The sequence below is a fragment of the Cynocephalus volans genome, chromosome 9, assembly GCF_027409185.1.
Source record: "Cynocephalus volans isolate mCynVol1 chromosome 9, mCynVol1.pri, whole genome shotgun sequence".
NCBI classification, from domain to species: Eukaryota; Metazoa; Chordata; class Mammalia; order Dermoptera; family Cynocephalidae; genus Cynocephalus; species Cynocephalus volans.
The window spans coordinates 46,450,807-46,470,226 of NC_084468.1; the positions used below are offsets into that span (position 1 = coordinate 46,450,807).

The 19,420-nt window shown below is 39.1% G+C and overlaps 1 pseudogene; it reads left to right on the top strand.

The window, feature by feature from the left end:
- The window catches only part of LOC134385695 (rRNA N6-adenosine-methyltransferase METTL5-like), a 45,637-nt pseudogene extending 41,842 nt beyond the window's left edge, over positions 1–3,795 (top strand).
- Positions 3,796–19,420: the final 15,625 nt, after the last annotated feature.

A 19,420-nucleotide genomic window follows, 5' to 3' on the forward strand; every position in this document is an offset into this window, starting at 1 on the left:
CTTCAGTGAGTTTGGGGGGATAATTCAATCCACTACATTCTGTCCCTGGCCCCCCCAAAACACACATCCTTTTCACATGCAGACACATTCATTTCATCCCCAAAGACTTAACCTGTTTAACTCAAAAGTCCAAAGTTCAAAGTCCCATCTGTGAAGTTAAAACAAGTTACCTACTTCTAAGATACAATGGTGGTATAAGCATAGGGTACATATTCCCATTCAAAAAGGGAGAAATAGAGCAAAAGAAAGGGGTAACAGGTCCCACAAGTCTGAAACCCAGTAAGGCAGGCTTAAAATCTCAAAGCTGGTGAATCTTGTAACTTGCCTCCATGTTTGACATCCTCTGCATCCTGTTGTGCTGGTTGGGTCCCCAAGTCCTTGGACAGCTCCACTCCTATGGCTTTCTTGGTCTTGGGCCACACTTCAGCTCTCCCAGGCTGGTGTAGCTCCACAGGTCTGGGGACTCCATGGCAGTCCCACTCTCATGGCTCCACTAAGCATAATGCTGTTGGGGTTTCTCTGCTGCCACTCTGACCCCACGTTTCCACTCAGCATTGCTCTAGGGAAGGCTGTCTGCAGTGACTCTGCCCCTGTGACAGATCTCTTCCTGGGTCCCCAGGCTTTTCCACACGTCCTTTGAAATTGTGGTGGAGGCTCCCAAGCCTTCCCAGCTCTGGCATTCTGTGAGCCTGCGGACCTAACACCACGTGGACACTGCCAAGGCTTCCAGCTTGTATCTTCCACAGCTGCAGGTCCAGCCACACCTGGAGCAGCCAAAGCAGCTGGGCTGCTGGTGCTGGAAACAGCTTCCTGAGGTGGTCCTGGGCAGCGAGCCTGTGGAGGGCACCTCCGGACTGTTCCCCAAGACCATTCCATCTCTCTAGGCCTTTGGGCCTGAAATGGAAGGGTTGGCCCCAGAAGCTTCTGAAATGACTTCAGGGAATTTTTCCCCTTCTCTTGACAGTCCCTTTTTTGTGTGTCAATCTTCTTAGCACTACCGCATTTTTCTTCTGAAAATGCTCTCTCTGCTTCTGTACTACATGGCCAGGCTGCAAATTTTCCAAATCTTTACACTCTGCTTCTCTTTTAAATTCTGGCTTTATGTCATGCCTTGGCCACCATAACTCAGTATAGGCTGTTACAAGAAACCATGCAGCTTCCTTAATGCTTTGCTGCTTAGAAATTTCTTTTATCAAATACTCTTAAGTTCAAACTCTTAAGTTCCAACTTTCACAAAGTCCTACCTAGGGCATGGACAGAATGCAGCCAAATTCCTTGCCAGTTCACAGCAAGGGTGGTCTTAGCCCCAGTTTCCAGTAAACTCCTTCTTATTTCTATCTGAAAACTTCTCAGAATGGCATGTACAGTCCATATTTCTATCAGCGTTCTGCTCATCACCATTTAACCAGTGTCTACAACATTCCAAACTTTCCCTGGTTTTCTTGTCTTCTAAACTTTCACCAACATCTAGGCTTTTTCTAGCCCGTTCCTCCAAATTCTTCCAGCCTTTTCTCAATACCCTGTTCCAAAGCTGCTTCCACATTTTCAAGTATTTGTTATAAGCAACACCTCATTTCTCTGGTACCAGTTTTCTGTATTAGTTCATTTCTGTTGCTTATAACAAAATACATGGAACAAGGTATTATATGAAGAAAACGAAATTCATTGCTTACAGTTTCAGAGGCTCAGAAGTCCAAAGTCCAGGGAACGCATCCAGTGAAGGCTTTCTTCGGTGGTGGCTTCAGTGACAGCAGGGTATCACATTGTGAAAATGGTGGAGGAGAGAGAACAGACAGACAGACTCTCCTCTTCTTTGAAAGCCCTCAGAGCCATGCCCCTGACCACCATTATTAATCCATTCACTACTGCAGGGCACTACAATCCAATCACCTCTTCAAGGCCCCACCTTTCAATTACCATAATAGGATTTCCTATCCTCTTAATGGTCACAGTGGGGGCCAAGCTTGTGATACATAAAACTTGGGGGACACAATCCAAGCTTCAGTGAGTTTGGGGAGGACATAATTCAATTCACTACAGTCAAGTTACCTTTGGCAGAGATGGATGTACAGTGTAATAATCAGGCTGCTTCTCTAGGAAAACCCCAGGCAGATTAAATAAAGTAATTTGTCCTTTGACATTTTTACAGGTTTTACAATGTCTTCCATCCCTCATCTATACCACTCACTCCTCAGGATTCCCAATAGTGATAACATGTAATCTTCAACTAAAATGACACTTTTTATATAAATGTCAAAAAATGTTGGCAGAAGAAATACAGATATTTGTAGGGAGGATGCATTAATTATCATTTAATACAAACTATGTCATCTATAGTTGTCTGAATGTTTGCTACAGGTTATGGCCCACAAAGGCTCCTCCTCTCGGACTTTCTTGTCTTACATCTTGTTCCCCTCACCTCTTTCCTTTTCCTTCATATGGAATGCTGGTCCCACATTGTCCTGACACCACATCTAACTCATGTTACTGATCTGAACAATCTCAGGATATATACCACCACAACTCAATTGCTCAAACTAACCCAACACCAAACTTTTGAGTAGCAAGCTGTACCAAGTGAATACCACCTGTACTGTTCTTTGTTTATTCCTTCCAGGCCCATGGTCCAAGGGGATAGCAGAGTTTGTACCATCATCCCAGGACTCAGCCATGGAACAATGACAATTCAACCAAGCACCATATTTTAAAAAATAAATTTGACATAAAAAGATTAAAGTAACAATGCTAATAATAAGTCTAATAATGATAATTAAAATAAATTACGCACAATTCTGCTCCACCAATGCTAATTTTATTTTGCATATTTAATTTTACATAATTGTATACAAGGCACACAAACATTAATTTTACATTTGGCTTTTATAATTTAACATTATCTTAAACATTTTCCCATATTTCTAGTCTTAATATTTCATTTTTATAATGACTGCCTAATATTTTTACCTAAAATCCACCTAACTCTGTCATCATTAATGTCAAGTGGATATCTTATCAATTCTAAGACTACACCACTAAGTTGCACAACTTAAGATATACAATTATTGAACCAGTTAAAATGTAAAAACACTTTCAGTCCCAGCTGAGATACATTCTTAAACCCTGCAATCCCACACTTAAAAAAAAAAAAGTGAAGAAATTCAGGCTTTAGGAATTAGAGAGTAGACCGCCACAAGTAGATGGATTTGAAAAGCCCAAGCTACTTCTAGAACAGTGTCCAACCAGTACATATATTGAAGAATGTATGCTCTACACAATTTATAACACACACGATGACACTGAAAATACAGTGGTTGCAGATCTAGGATGTGGCTGTGGAGTGCTTAGCCTCAGAACTGCAATATTAGAGGCAGGATTGTATGTTGGATTTGCCATAGATGAAGATGCACTGGAAATCTTTAATAAGAATGTGGAAGAGTTTGAGTTAACAAATTTTGAAATGGTTCACTGTGATGTGAGCTCATTATCTTACAGAATGTCCAAGCCATTTGATACAGTAATTACGAATCTTTACTTTGGGACCAAAAATAATAAAGAGATAGATAGCGCTTTCTGAAGACTGATCTGGAAATGGCAAGAACAGCCATAAATTCTTAACACAAATCCTCAACTACAGAACATATTTTTTAAAAATTACAGAATGGAAAATGAAGACAGATATTATTGCAGAGCTGAGCTGACTTGCCAACATCATACAAATGTCATGAAAAGAAATAAGTGGACATTGAAGTGGGCCTAATTCAGTTTTCTTCTCCTCCAAAGACAAAAGCAGTTTAAAACATAATGTGAATAAATTAAAAATTTTGTTTACTTAAAAAAATGTGAAGAGAATAAAAGTAAGTACATCAAAATATTAACAAGTGGTTGCTCTGGGGGAAAGGGACACTGGATGATATTCTTTCTGTTTTTGTACTTCCTAAATTTTCTATAACGAACATGTATGTTTTTATTTTAAAACTTTAGAAATAATAGCTACTAATTATCGATTGTTTACTATGTAGCAGGAACTCTTCTAAGCCCTTTATGTAATATTCAACCATTTAATCCTTATAACAACCCTAAAAAAGTAGATACTGTTACTATTGCCATTTTATAAATGAGGACACTGAGGCACAGAGCAATTAAGGTACTTGTCCAAGGTTACAGAGCTAATAAATAGAGTAGCAATAATTTTTAATTCAAGCAGTCCAGCTCAAGAGTATCTATGCTCTCACCCTATATACTGTACATTAAAAATAATACAGTGACCTTTACAAATATATTTAAGCTATAACCATTTTAAAATAGACCACTGGTTGGCTCATATTGCAATGAGATTTCATTATGTTTTCAGTATTTTGAAACTGCTGTATGGCCCAATGTAGCACCATCTCTGTCTCATCACCACCACCACCACCACCACCATCATCATCATCATCATCATCATCATCATCATCATCATCATCATCATCATCAATCCTAACACCATCATCAATTAAAAACCTTTATTAAGTTTTTAGTGTGTGCAGAACACTGTACCAGGCACTTGGGGAGACACACAGTGTAAAACACATGCTCTTTACTCTTAGGTAATACCAGAGCTAGCCTGAGAGCAGCTTCAGAATGAAAAGGCAGTAAGTATCCATGGAACGTGAATTGAGAATTTACAGAAATATCTGGAAATTATAAGCAAAAAGTAAAAACTACTTCAAACTGAAATACAATGATAATCAAATGTAATAAATAAAGGAGGACTTTTATTTATTTAAGATAATAGCTTCAGATTCCCTTTCTACCCTACATGTACAGAAATAAAGTTTTACAGAGGAAAAAAGTGATTATTAAAGTCAGCTGTATATACTATACTATTCCCTTATGATATTTTCAGCCTGGGTCACATAATCCCCTAGTTCTTATGTTGCATTAAAAATAACTATTTTCATATGTAATATGGAATAGTGCTCAATGATTTTAATGAAATAAGATTCTGATCATTTATCTTTCAACATATTCTGAATACCATTAGTAGAAGGAAGTTTCTAGTTTTAATCAACAGATACTAATTGCAAATAAATTAAGCAGGTTGAAACTCTGAAATCAAGTAATGACTCTGCCAACTTATTCAAATAAATGTACTTGGCTCATATAACCTTTCTGCATTTTTAAAAACCTACCTGATATATTTGGTATAACATGCTCAAAGTACACATATACATTTGAAGAATAAAAACCTACTATTTTGCATTAATTAGGAATATTTTGAAAGATTTTATGTACACGGGATCTTCAAAAATTTCATGGAAGAATTCATATTATCTTTTAATTCCATTTTTCCATGATGTTTTTGAAGTATGTATATTGAACTTCAAGTGTATACTAAAATTAAACTAATGAAATGAGGCTTAGTATATGTCTTTAGGAAATGGCTTTAGCAGATAATAAAAATAATTTGTAGATAAATTGCATATAAAATATTTTTCTGAAACATATGGAGGTATTTAATTATGATTTTCACTCTCAAGCACTTTTAATATCTTCACGGCATCTTGAATAGACTATTAAATTATTTTGCAGTCTTTTTTTTTGTATAGATAATCAAAAGTAAACTTTCATGAATTTGGAATCCATGGTATCTTGAATAGACTATAAAATTATTTTGCAGTCTTTTTTATTTGTATAATCAAAAGTAAACTTTCATGAATTTGGAATCCATGTTATCCAAATCAATGAGAATGTCTTCAGATTAGAGTAAAATCTCAATCATATAAGCCTTCTCCATTATTTCACAACCATGACTTTGTAGGCATCCTTGACCCTTGTTCTAGTGAATCCTCCCTAAGTGGGGACCTTCTTTACAGCAGATTTATTTTTCTTTTATATTGGGTTAGTACGTCTTTGTTTTTTCCTATTATTTTATTTTTTGCTGCGACTTTAATTTTCATGAATCCATACAGCCAGCTTATTATTTATTTCATTTATAAATCTCAGCAAAATAATGTTTTTCCTATTTTATAATTATTTAAATATAGTGATGTCTTTAATTTAAGAAGTTTCCTTCCTGTGAAAAACTGAAAGCATTTTCACATATTTACTTATTTTTATAACTTTTAAGCTTTAAAAGTGTGGGAAATATGATTTCTCTTATGGGGATAAAGCCGAACAATAAAAACAAAAACATCCAGGGTTCACAATAACCCCTCAGATAAAGTCTATACTCCTCCACTCAGTATTCAGTCCTTCCAGAACCTGACCCTGTCTGCCTTCCTAATCTTAGCTTCTATTCCTCCTCAAAACAATTCTCTTGAATTTTTAAGTTTAAACCATTATTCCAGTTTCCTCATCTGTGAAATGGGTTGGTAATCTTTATTTCTACTTGTTGCTATGGGAATTAAGCATGAGCAGGCCTAACATAGAGGCTAGCACACAGTAGGTGCTCCAAAATGGGAATAAAAGTCATACAGAGTTGAGCTTTAATCTCAGAGAACTGCTCATGGGAACATCATTATCCCCTCTGAGCCAGTTTCCTCTTCTGTAAAACAGAATTTTGCTATTAGATAGTGTTAAACATAAAGCACTTAGCACAGTACCTGGCACAGAGAAGGCTCAGAGTAGACACACATTGTGAATGAATAAAGAAGTGCTACTATCCCCCATGTAAAGCAAGAGAAACAGGCATAGATTTCCAGAGATTCACCTTAAATCCCACTGAGATCGGTCCACCTCTCCAAACCAGAGAATATATGCTCTTGGAAGGCAGACGTGAAGCAACTTCATTGGAATTACCTTCCAAAATTTATTCCAGAGCTCAGCTCTGCTCAGAATAGCTGATCTGAAATCTGGTTATCTATGAGTACTGGGTGTGAGCACAGTGAAAAATGGAGAGTGGTCTAGCCAATTATCTGTAATGATAATCAAACACAGATTAATCCATCTATAAAGTTTACTAGGGCAATTCTTATCTCTAAAAGACACTGGGAGGGGCCTTCTCCCTAGGTCACCTCTCCATGAGGAATGGGAGATGACAAGGGTAAATTATGTAAAAGATTCCACCTCGTTTCTTGAAATTAATATGAAGCATCAAACTAGCCTATTTTTAAGTTTAGAATCAGGAAAAAAAGAATTTATATAATAAACACAACAGAATTTTAAAATGAAAACTTCTATTCCTTATTAGAACCAAAAAGACAGACATTTAGTATCCAGAAGCAGAGGAGAGAAGATAAAGAAGTCAACTGAGAAAGGAAATCGGGAAAGAGAAACCATCAGAGGAGAAGGGAAAGGAGACCAAAGGAGAAAAAAGGAAAAAAGAAACAGTACCATGAGACCTTAGAAGAAATAATAAGCTCGTCTGAGAAAGAAGTAAATTCAGATGCTGAAGAATCAGATTCAGCAGGGAAAGAAAAGAAAACAAATTTATTGAGTACCAGGGGCCCTGGGCTGGGTGCTTACACATTTGTAATTTTTATCCCTGTATTTTGGATAAGGAAAATAAACTTTACAGAGTGATCAGGACAAAAATTCTGCAAGCCTCTGACAATGTAAGTACAAGGAATGCAAATAAAATAACTCACTACCATTATTTCATTTGACCTTCATGATCTTGATCTCATCAGCAGGATGACAATGAGGAGGTTGCTAATCAAACACAGATGTGGGAGTAAATACCTCAGCCACGTGTACGAAAAGGCACAGACCATTTCTTGTTCATCTTTGTACTCTAGAACAGTGGCTTGTACATAACAGATCATCACCAGAAATAGTTTAATGTAATTGAATAGGTTAGGCATTACTAAAGAATGTTTATAAAATATCCAATCTCCTTTCCTGCCTTTGTCTTCCTGCATGAGTTGTTGATGTCATCAGCACTAATAAAATTAATAGAACTATTCTTACAAAAAATGGGTTGAGGAAAACAATTCTCTTGGGGCATTTTACTACTTAAACCCCTTATCATGCTTAGTGCTTGGTATTCTTGGTTGTTTTCTTATGAAACTATGTCTGGTTCTTCAAACTTAACTGTGGCTTGTCAGATCTTTTTCCTTTAGTGTGTCCCCCAGGCAGGCATCACCAACTCTAGGTGTTCCATAAATGCCTCATGGAAACTAATGGTCTAACATAGAGTTTAGAAATGCACTCTTTATGCCTGCTTTTTAAAAATTCAATTATCACCCTCATTCTTCAAGTGTTTCTGGAAATCAGCCTTTTTTAAACTAAAGGAAAAAATTGAGTAGATTGGGTTGATAAAATAGTCTTCTGCATGTGGATCTCCAATTTTTTCAACACCATTCATTGAAGAGAGTGTCTTTCACGCATCGTGTGTTCTTGGCACATATGTTGTAAATCAATTGACCATTAAGTGTGTGGGTTTACTTCAGGGCTCTATTGCATTCAACTTGTCAATGTGTCTTTTTTTATGCCAATACCTTGTTTGTAATATATTTTGAAATCTAGTAGTATGATGCCTCCAACTTTGCTCTTTTTGCTCAAGATTGCTTTGGCTCTTTGGGGTCTTTTGTGGTCCCACAAAAATTTTGGAATTGTTTTTTCTATCTGTGAAGATGACTTTGGAATTTTGATAGGGAATACATTGAATCTGTAGATCACTTTGGATAGTATGGGCATTTTAACAGTATTAAAATATTAATTCTTCCAATCCATGAACATGGAATATCTTTCCATTTATTTGTGTAATCTTTAATTTCTTTTACCTGTGTTGTATAGTTTTCTGTATCTTTCACCTCCTTGGTTAAATATACTCCTAAGTATTTCTTCTTCTTCTTCCTTTTTTTATTTTTATTTTTTTTTGATGCTTTTTAAATGGGGATCGTTTTCTTAATTTCTTTTTCAGGTAGTACATTGTTGGTGTATAGAAACGCTACTGGTTTTTTATCTTACAAAATCTTGATTTTGTGTCTTGCAACTTTGCTGAATTCATTTATCAGTTCTAACAGTTCTGGGGCAGAGTTCTTAGAGTTTTCTGTATATAAGATCATGTCATCAGCAAACAGAGACAATTTCACTTATTACATGTATATTTACATTTGCTGTATCCTCCTGATGAAACAAACCATTTATCACAATATAATGACCTTCTCTGTCTCTTTTTACAGTTTTTGACCTAAAGTCTATTTTGTCTGAAATAAGTATAGCTACCCTGATCTCTATTGGTTTCAACTTGCATGGAATATCTTCTTCTATCCCTTCGCTTTAAGTCTATGAAAGCCCTTTAAAGTGAGGGTAGTCTCATGTAGATAGCACATAGTTGGGTCATTTTCTTTTCATACATTCAGCCACTCTATGCCTTTTGAATGAAGAATTTAATCAATTTTCATTCAAAGTAATTATTAATAGGTGAGGACTTAGTAGTGCCATTTTGTTCATTGTTTTCTGGTGGTTTTGTGGACTTTTGTTCCTTTCTTTCTCTCTTGCTTACTTCCCTTGTGATTTGATGGCTTTCTGTAGTGGTGTGCTTTGGATCTTTTCTTTTTATCATTAGGGTATTTATTACAGACTTTTGCTTTGTGGTTGCCCTGAGGCTTACGTAAAGTATTCTATACTTCTAACAGGCTATTTTAAGTTGATAACAATTTTAACAGTATACACAAACTCTACATGTTTATTCCTCCTCCTCCCACATTTTATATTTTTGACATTATAATTTATATCTTTTTATAATATGTATTCCTTAACAAACTATTATAGCTTTAGTTGTTTTTAGTAGTTTCACCTTTTAATTTTTATACTAGAGATATAGTTGATTTACCCACCACCATTACAGTATTAGAGTGTTTTGGATTTGACAATGTCCTTACTTTTACCAGTGAGTTTTATACTTTAATATGTTATCATGTTACTAATTATCATCCTCTTCTTTCAGCTTGAAGAATTCCCTTTAGCATTTCTTGTAGTGATGAACTCTCTCAGCTTTTGTTTAAGAAAGTCTTTACCACCCCCTTATTTTTGAAAAACAGGACTGCTTGGTATAATATTGTTGGTTGCCAATTTTTTTCTTTGATAATTTTGAATACAACATCATACTCCCTTATGGACTGCAAGGTGTCTGCTGAGAAGTCCTCTGGTAGTCTTATGGAGGTTCCTTTATATGTGACTATTTGCTATTCCCTAGCTGCTTTCAACACTCTCTCTTTGTCTTGAACTTTTGACAATTCAATTATGATGTGTCTTGTTGAGGGTCTCTTTGGATTTATCTTGTTAGTTTCCTTTGGGTTTCCTAGATCTGTACCATAGATTGGATGTCCCCCAAACTCTCATTGGAGCTTGAACCCCACCATGACAGTGTTAAGAGGGTGGGAAATCATATTACAGTAATTGAAAGGTGGGGCCTTGAAGAGGTGATTAGATTGTGAGGACCATGCCTGAGTGACTGGATTAATCCATTGATGGTTTAATGGTGGTCGTGGGCATGGTTCTGACAGCTTTAAAAAGAGAGTGGAGGGGGGCTGGCCCCATGGCTCACTCGGGAGGGTGCAGCACTGGTAGTGCCGAGGCCGTGGGTTTGGATCCTATATAGGGATGGCCGGTGAGCTCACTGGCTGAGCGTGGTGCAGACCACACGAAGCCAGGGGTTATGATCCCCTTACTGGTCAAAGGAGAGTGTGTGAAAAGCTCTCTCTCTCTCTGCTCAAGCCATCTGACATTTTGCAATGTAGTACCCTGTGTTGCTGTAGAGTCACTACCAAAACAAGGCCCTCACTTGATGAGTTCCCTGGACTTTGGATTTCCCAGCCTCCAAAATTGTAAGCAATAAATATTGTTTCTTAACAAATTAACCAGTTTGGGGTATTTCTATTATTAGCAACAGAAACAGACTAATACAATCTGGTTTTCTGTTTTCTTTCACAAGCTTGGGAAGTTTTCTACCAGTATTTCTTTAAATATGTTCTTGTCCCTTTCTCTCTCTCTCTTCTCCTTTTGGCATGTTGATAATGTGTAAGTTGTAAGCTATCTGAACTCTTTTTCACTCTTCTTTCTTTTTGTTCCTCAGATTGAATGATTTCCAGTGATCTGTCATGGAGTTCACTTATCCTTTTTTTCTGATTTATCTAGTTTGCTGTTGAAGCCCTCTATTGAATTTTTCAGTTCAGTTATAGTATTCTTCAGCTCTACAATTTCTGTTTGGTACTTTTTCATGCTTTCTGTCTCTTTGTTGAAGTTCTCAGTTTGCTTTTGCATTGCTCTCCTGATCTCAGTGAGAATCTTTATCACCATTATTTTGGATTTCCTGTCAGGTAAATCTCATGTCTCCAAATCACTTGGGTCAGTTTCTGTAGATTTATCTTGTTCTTTTATTTTTGTTTCTTCATTTTCCTTGACTCTCTGTGATGATTTCTGTGAGTTAGATAAAACGATTGCCATTCCCAGTCTTCTCAGACTGGCTTTGTGTAGGAGAAGGATCTCACCAATCCATCTGGCCAGAGATTTTAATCTGCCTCTTAAATCTTTGTGTTTGTCCAGACTGCTGTCTCTGTTTTTGGTGGCCCCCTGGAAATTAGGATATGACACATCCTGTCAGTCCCCATGATCATTAAGGTAGAAGACAGACCCTCCATATGTAGCTGGAAAGGTTGAGGTGTTGGATATGTGTTCCAGTTCCTTCTATCTTCATGTTGAAATTGAGCATTTGTGTTAGTCTTCCACTTTCTCTGCACTAATCTGGGGAGAGGCTTTGTGGCAAATGTCTGTACTCACTTTCAGTCTGCTGCCTCTGATCCTGGGGAGATAGGTGCTGAAAGTGGACCTGTTGTGTGTCCACCTCTTTGTTTTCTGTGGTCTAGGGAAAGTCAGGAATGCAAAGCCCCATCAACTCCCACAGCTAGATCATTAAGGATACAGTCCTTTGAGTGGGAGCTATAGAAGTTGTGACACTCAGTGCATGGACAAACTCCTTCCAGGAAGAATGGGTTGACCTTGATTTATCACTGGGGCAAGCCAGAGGAAAGGCTCAGGATGTGCCAAGTTCCTGCTCCGGCTGTCTGAGTGTTACTGTTTTTTCGGTCCTATTAGTTCCCTGATGCAAGTTAGTTAGAGGCTAAGCCATCAAGCAGCCACTGGAAGAGTGCAGCAAATTCCTTTTGGAAAGAAAATGGGAGCTGCACATTCCAGCCCTTTTTCTGCACTGTTCCCAGGGCAGGGGTGGGGGGGCATAGCCCTGGAAGTGTTTGTGCTCCTCTTTAAAACTACTTCTTTGTTCTGTGATCTAGGAAGACTCACATATGCCTAGTCTCTTTCACTCCAGAGCTAGGAAGTTTGGGATGCCGTCCCTCTGGTGGATGCTGTAAAAGTTGGGACACTTGATGTGTGGACAAACTTCTTCCTGGAGGAATTGGTAGACCTAAACTTATTGCTTGGGGGAGGTGGGGAGAAAGGTTCAGGAAGTGCCATGCTACTGCTCAGGCTGCTAGAGGGGCAGTGGCCCTCTAAATTCCCCCTTGGAAGTTAATTAGAAGCCCAGCCATCAAGGAGCCACGGGATGCGTGTGTCATAAACCCCTTCCCAGAAGAAACAGGGAGGTGTGTTTTCAACCCCCTTCTCAGCACTTCCAGTGGGATGAAGCCCCCAGAAATTCTTTTGCCCCTGTATAAAACTGCCCTTTTTTCCTGTGGTTTAGGGGGACTAAAAGTATGCCTAAGCCTCTTTGCTCTCAAGAGTTGGTGAATTAAGAGCCAAAAAGTGGGGCACCTTAGAGTTCAGCTGCTATGTGAGAGGTCCAAACCCTCCTCTCCACAGGGAAAAGCTTGGTGTTTGGGAATTCTTTCCTGATTGTATGGCAAAGTACCCAGCCGGGGGTCCATGCTCAAGTATGCCTCCACTTTTCCTACCTGTTCAATCTGGGTGTTCTCTCAGTTGCCCACTGGGTAGGAATCTCTCAACTGTTTCTGACTTTCTCTCAGAGGGAATTAATTCATGAATAGATGTTAATTCGGTCTGTCCATGGGTAGAGGGAGAGTCAGGGGCCTCCTACTCTACCATATTGCTGATGTCACTCTGGGCCCCTAAATATTTAATGAAAGGAGGCTGTTTTTCCCCCCTTTTGCCTCCAGCTTGTACTATGGCTAACCTTGGCCCAGTTTTCTCAGTACCCAGCATATGGGAGATGTTTAATAAATACTTGCTTCAGCCCCTGCCTGAGCCCGAAGCCAAGTCAGCAGTGACTCTCAGACCAAGATGTTTTGTTTGCAGGGCTTAGGGTTTTCTGCAATGGGTCAGGATCCCAGTGCCAGGCACTGAAGTGGCATATCTAGGAGTAATGCTGGCGCCTATGAGCGCTAGACATGAAGGAGTCGGAGAAGGTGGTGGAGACCATTGAAGAGACCATGATGGGTGGGCAGTGGAGAGTAGAGATTAACAGACATTCCTCTGTTAGGGTTGATGGACTGTGGAATCTTCCACTTGTAGATTGACCCTGAGCTTGGCTCCTAAGAACACTCCTTGTGACCACTGGTGATTCCTGCCAAGCCAAGGGGCTTGGATCCCAGCTTAAGCTAAGCCATCCCTCGCTAGAGCCAACATATTCAAAGCCTTGAGGGAAGTTTGTCTTCAGCCACCCACAATCCCTTGCTGGTGAAAAATCTGGTGAGCAACTAGGGGGTGAGGGGAAGGATGGAGCAACAGAATGCCTTCATCTCCCTTACTGCATGGACATACTGCGATGCTTTTAGTACCATTAATTTTAGCAATCTTAAAATTGGCATGCTATAAGAGAAGATTTCCAAAAGGACAATGCCAAGTGAAATCATAGCCATGTTAAGACCTGGATGGCAGGGAATCCTCAACTGTATAGCACCATGGATTAGAGGCTTAGCCCCTCTGCCCAGTTAACCTCAGCTGAGTATAAAAGGGAAAGAGTCGCCCCTATCCAAAACTGTAGAATTTTGAGTATAAGGAATTCAATTCACAAGAAACAAACACCCTATAAAACAGACCCATGGCTCCCTGATTGTGGGGGAGTGATCACTCCTGCTTCCTCAAAACAGGCCTGGAAAATAGAGCCTCATGAGGCAATGGAAAGGAAGACACTTAACGAAACTAATGATCAAAGTATCTGGCTGCCTGTTTGGGGAAGCTCTCCAGGCTGTGTTTACCGACTCTCTGCCTCTCTTCCTCCTAAACATAAAAGAAAAACAAAGAGGAAACTTGAAGTGCATTTCAGAAAACCCAATGTAAATTTCAGGATTAAAATCAGGGACAATCAGAGCTATAGAAACAATCAATTTGCTACATTAAAAAGGATGCTGACATACAAGCACAGGAAATGTCAAGAACAAGGTCTGCAATGTAAGGAAAAGAAACACATTGACCTCTTAAATATTTTGACTGATTTTTCCCCAAAGCCTTTCAGAGTTATAGTTATATACTTAGATGAGTGTTCTCTTTCTTATTAAGGAAGACAAGTCATCTATAAAAATAACCATAGGAGACAACAGGGGAAGATAAGCTCTCTAAGATTTATATGTAATGTGTGTTTGATGCATATAAGAGGGAGAGACTTTCCTGCGTGGGGGAGTGGAGATGACTTCATGGAGGGGAAGACATATGGACTGTGTCTTCAAAGGGTTTTGACAGCAGAGATGAGGATGAAGGGCATTCAAAGAAGAAGGGAGCAACGTGAACAAAGGCACAGAGGCAGTGCTGTTTGATTGATGGGTAAGATTCGTGAATAAGAAGAGAGATGCAAGATTGGAATGAAAGGGTGTGCTGGCAGCAAATCGTGAAAGGCTTCCAGCACAGTGAACAAGAGCTTCAGATAGTATTCAGTGAGCAGGGAGCCACGGAAGGTTTACAGGCAATAAGGGGATCCAGACTGTGATTTTTTTCAATCGGTTGATTGTTATCGAGATGAGAAGGCAGGAGATAGATTAGACCAGGGCGGAGAATGTGGAAGAAAGACTGTGTGGGGGATTTTTTCAACAATCTGGTGAAAGGGGATGATGGTTCGAACTAGTGAAATAGAAACATCTGATGATCTGGAATAAGCAAAGAGACTTTTAAAAGTGATTGAACCAAGCAGACCTGTTAGTATGGGCATCCCAAACAGGCATGACAGCAGGACCCAAAATATTGTTGCAGTTCAGAAAACTGAAAGGCAAAGTGTACAGTGATTGGTTTTCTGAAAGGCTGACACAGCTACTAATGGGAGGGACAAGTGCACACTCCCTATCAAGTAAACAGTCACTCTGGAAGTCACAGGCCTGGAGTGACATCTTCAGGTATAAAGTACAATAAATGTACTTAGAAAAAGATGACTTAATAAAAACTGTTCTAGAATTCACAGAAGGTGAAATACCAATGACCTATGTTATTTTTTTAAATATTCAATATCACTAACAACAAATGAAAAGATACAATTTTTTACCTATCAATTTTGAAAAGATTTTTAAAACTTTTTAATACTCAGGTTAGAGAAGGTACAAAACCATTTGGCAATATGTATCAGAAGTCTTAAAACTGTTTATACCCAATAATTCCATTTCTAGGAAATGATTCTAAGGAAACAATCACTAATATTTCTAAGTATTGAATTTGTTCATATTACTGAAAATTGAAAGGAACCCAAATCCCCAGTTGGGGATTTCTTAAGTAATTCAATTCATCCATAAAATGAAATACTCTACAGTCGTTTAAAAGTATTAATTTTTCAATTGATATATAATGAATCAATTTTGAAATCACTGCAAACATTATGTAGTGACTTCAAAATTGTTCATTATATATTAAGTGAAAAATTAGTGAGCAAAATAATGTATAAAATCCGTATCAGTTTTGCAGCACATATGTGATACGTGATTGTAAACTATACCATCCTAACATTAACCATGCTTATCCCTGAAGGGTAAGGTAAAGGGTGATAGTTATTCCCTTTCTGTTTATCTTTTTTGGTAAAGTTTCTATAACAAACATTTACTACCATAATAAGAAAAAAGGATATTTTTAAAACAGAACTGGTTAATGGACCTCATCAATATAATTATTGTAACAAACATTTATTGAGCACCTCCTGTGGGCCAGGCACTGATCTAGGTGATAGGATATCAGGCAATATCCCTGGTTTCATGGTACTTACACTTCAGATTTTCTTGCTCAGTCAGTTAAAGTGGGAAAGATAAGTAGGAGCCCTTTATAACCAGGACCCCTTCGGTTACAAATGACAGCATCAAATTCAAGTGGGCTTCAGCAAAACTGAAACTTTGGGAGTTCACAGAACTGAAGCCCACAAGTAACCAACTTCACACACAGCTAGATCATTTGGACTTTTCAGAACTTGATATCTCATGAAATTTTAGCCTACTTTTCTTTGTGTTTGCTCCGTTTTCAGTCAGGCTCTCCTGATAATGTCAACACGGTTGTCAGCAACTCCAGACTTATACCCAATATTCTCAACAACTCCAGCAGAAATACAGATGCTTAGGCTGGCCGGTTAGCTCAGTTGGTTAGAGTGTGGTGTTGGTAACACCAAGGTCAAGAGTTCGGATCCCGGTGCCGGCCATCCACCAGAAAAAAAAAGAAAAAGAAATACAAACACTTCCTTCCAAATATTAAAAAGAAGAAGAAGAAAAGAAAAGAAAGAATTAAGCCTAGTCAGTTCTATCAGGGTCATGTGCCCATCCCTGAACCATCTGCCAGGGCCTGAGGAATGTGATGCCCTATTGACCAGTCCGAGGTCATATGGCCTCCCCTGAACATGGACTGAGAGTGGAGAGATCACCCAAGAAAATCTGTTACCAGAAGAACAGGGATCCTCCAAAGAAGACTGTTACCAGAACAACAGGGAACGGACGTGGGAATCACAAAGCAACAGATGCACACTATGGGCTTCTAGCAGAAGCACAGAAGCAAATGGACAAGTTGGAGGCCTGGCTTCAAGCAGAAAGCTTAGTTCAAAAAACCAAGCTACATTTTCACACCATATTTAATCTAAGCAGTAATGTGACTATCACCAAGCAAATTTACTGTTTGACTCACATCAATCTAACTGCAGGTAAATTTTGAAAATAGGCTTGCTTGTATGTACATTTTGCCATATGAATTCTGATCTCACACATACAATAGGTGAACAGAGAATAAACCGTGTTAGGAATCTGCTCCTTTGGCAGATGACATGAGAGGGACCCAAAGTCTCGCCACTGAGTAGCAAGGCCGGGGCTGGAACCCTCACTTACCTCTACCCCCAGCGTTTCTGCTGCACCGTGAGGACTGTCTGCCCCATACGAGTCCAGCCAACAATAAACTCCTCCAAGTTTTAAGACTTCACTGTAAATGAAGCACCCTTAAAACTTTAATAGATCAGCTCATAAACACTTCATTTTTGCTCTGGCTAAAGATTAAACAGTGGCTACCTGCGGGAATAACTAGTTAATTAGCAACATATGTTCCCTATTTATCCCCCAGGCTCATTTTAAGTAAGTCCTTCCTTATTAATTATTTTTCATAAGTATTTTAATATTTCAAAGCTCACACTTAATACTCAGAAACCAAGCTTGCCAAATATATTCCTCATAGAACATCTGTCATTTTGAACTTAGTTCCACCCTCTGCTAACCTCATCTCTCCATGACTAGAGCCTTTTGATATTTTTTTTCCCAATTCTACCCATACACACTCACATTCACACAGACTCAGACTTATCACAGGCCTCTTCCAACAACTGGTACTGATTCCTCAGAGCACTGTGTTGAGAACTGTGAAGATGGGTTCACTAGGAAAAGAGCTATGATCAATTAATGATGCCTGCCATGAGCACAGGAGTGGGATGTGGTATCCTATTCTCTTATAGTCCCAGATCCACCCTAGATTCAATCTTAATCTTAGGCTAAAGGCACTCCAGGAGCTCCATCTGAGAGAACTCAGTGTCCAGTCTCTCCTCTCAGGCAAGCAGGCAGCCAGGCCGCTGGACACAAGCTGCTCCCTGTCCAGCTGGAGTCACCTGGGCCTGGGCTAGATACAGGGAGGGGTAAAAATGACCAGCAAGGGCTGCAGAGCATATTGTCCCATGTCCAACATGAAGTGAGGCAAGCCAGGCAAGCCAGTTATCAACCCAAAGGGAATAGGCAAAGAGGGAAAATCCAGATTCAAGGAAGCAGGAAGGAACAAGGGTAACCAGACCAAACAATAGGGTTCAAAGTAAAGAATGGGAGCTGGGACCTGGAGGAAGTCCCTGAGCCATGGAATTGCACACGCAGCTGCTCATAGGGTCTTTAACCAAGTGCACAGGTGGAAAGGAAGCTATGAGGGTACTGCAAAAAGTTCATGAAAAGATTCATATTATCTTTTAATTCTATTTTTCCATGAACTTTTTGAAGTACCCCCATATTAAAGGCAGTGACTTAGACTCATTCGTTCAGCATCAGATTAGACCTGCTGTTGGATCAATTACTAGATCCTGATCTTATTCTCAAAACACAGCCCCCTCCTTGTAACCAAGTGCTAGAATTGAGCACCAGTATTGTTCCCAATGTCTAAGTCCCTGTCTCACTCTGCTTTTCCCAACTGCTTTCACTTTACCAACACAGGAACAGAAATTCAACACCCAAAGCCCAGCCCAGCAGCTAGAACCTACTAGCTACAAATGGACTTCTCCAGTGTTAACCACACACTGGCTTTATTCATTTCTTGTTCACATAATTATTGAGGCACTGTGCTGGGTGTTAGGAACACATTGGTTAAGTGGTTCCTGCCTTCATGGAGCTTACAGTCTAATGGGAAAACAGACATTAATCAAAGAACCACATGAATAATGTGAAATTATAACTGTGATAAACGTTATAAAAGGGAAGTATATGATAGCTTTAACCGAAGTATATAACCTAGTTGGAAATGTCAGGGAAGTCCTGCCTGAGGAATTACAACTGAACTGAAGGACGCGTAAGAGCTCACTCATCTACTTAATCATTCATTCATTCACTCAACAGATGCTAACTGAGTACCTACTACACACCAGGTACTACTCCAGGTACTAGGGATATAGCAATGAACAAAATGAGATCTCATATCTCACAGAGCTTGTATTCCAGATATAACAATCATGCAAAATAACAATAATTACAAATCAGGATAGGACATAGACAGATTCTGGGGTGGTCAGGAAGACCTCTATGGGGGAAGATGTGAGTGACAAGAAGGAGTGGCCTCCAGAAGATTTGGGGAAAGAAAGTCTTGACTCAGGGAGCAACAGATATAAAAGCCCTGTGGTGGGAATGAACTTGGCATCTCCCGGGGATTCTAAAAAGGCCAGTGGGACCGGAGCCCAGAGACAAAGCCATCCTTAGCAAGTAAATAATTTGCTTTAAACATGAAAGTGTGCTCAAAAAGCCAGCTTAAGAATGCGTGACTTTTTTTTTCCAATTCAACCAGAGCTATGGCGTAAATAGACACATATTTGTACATGTTTGCATGCGCACAAATCTTA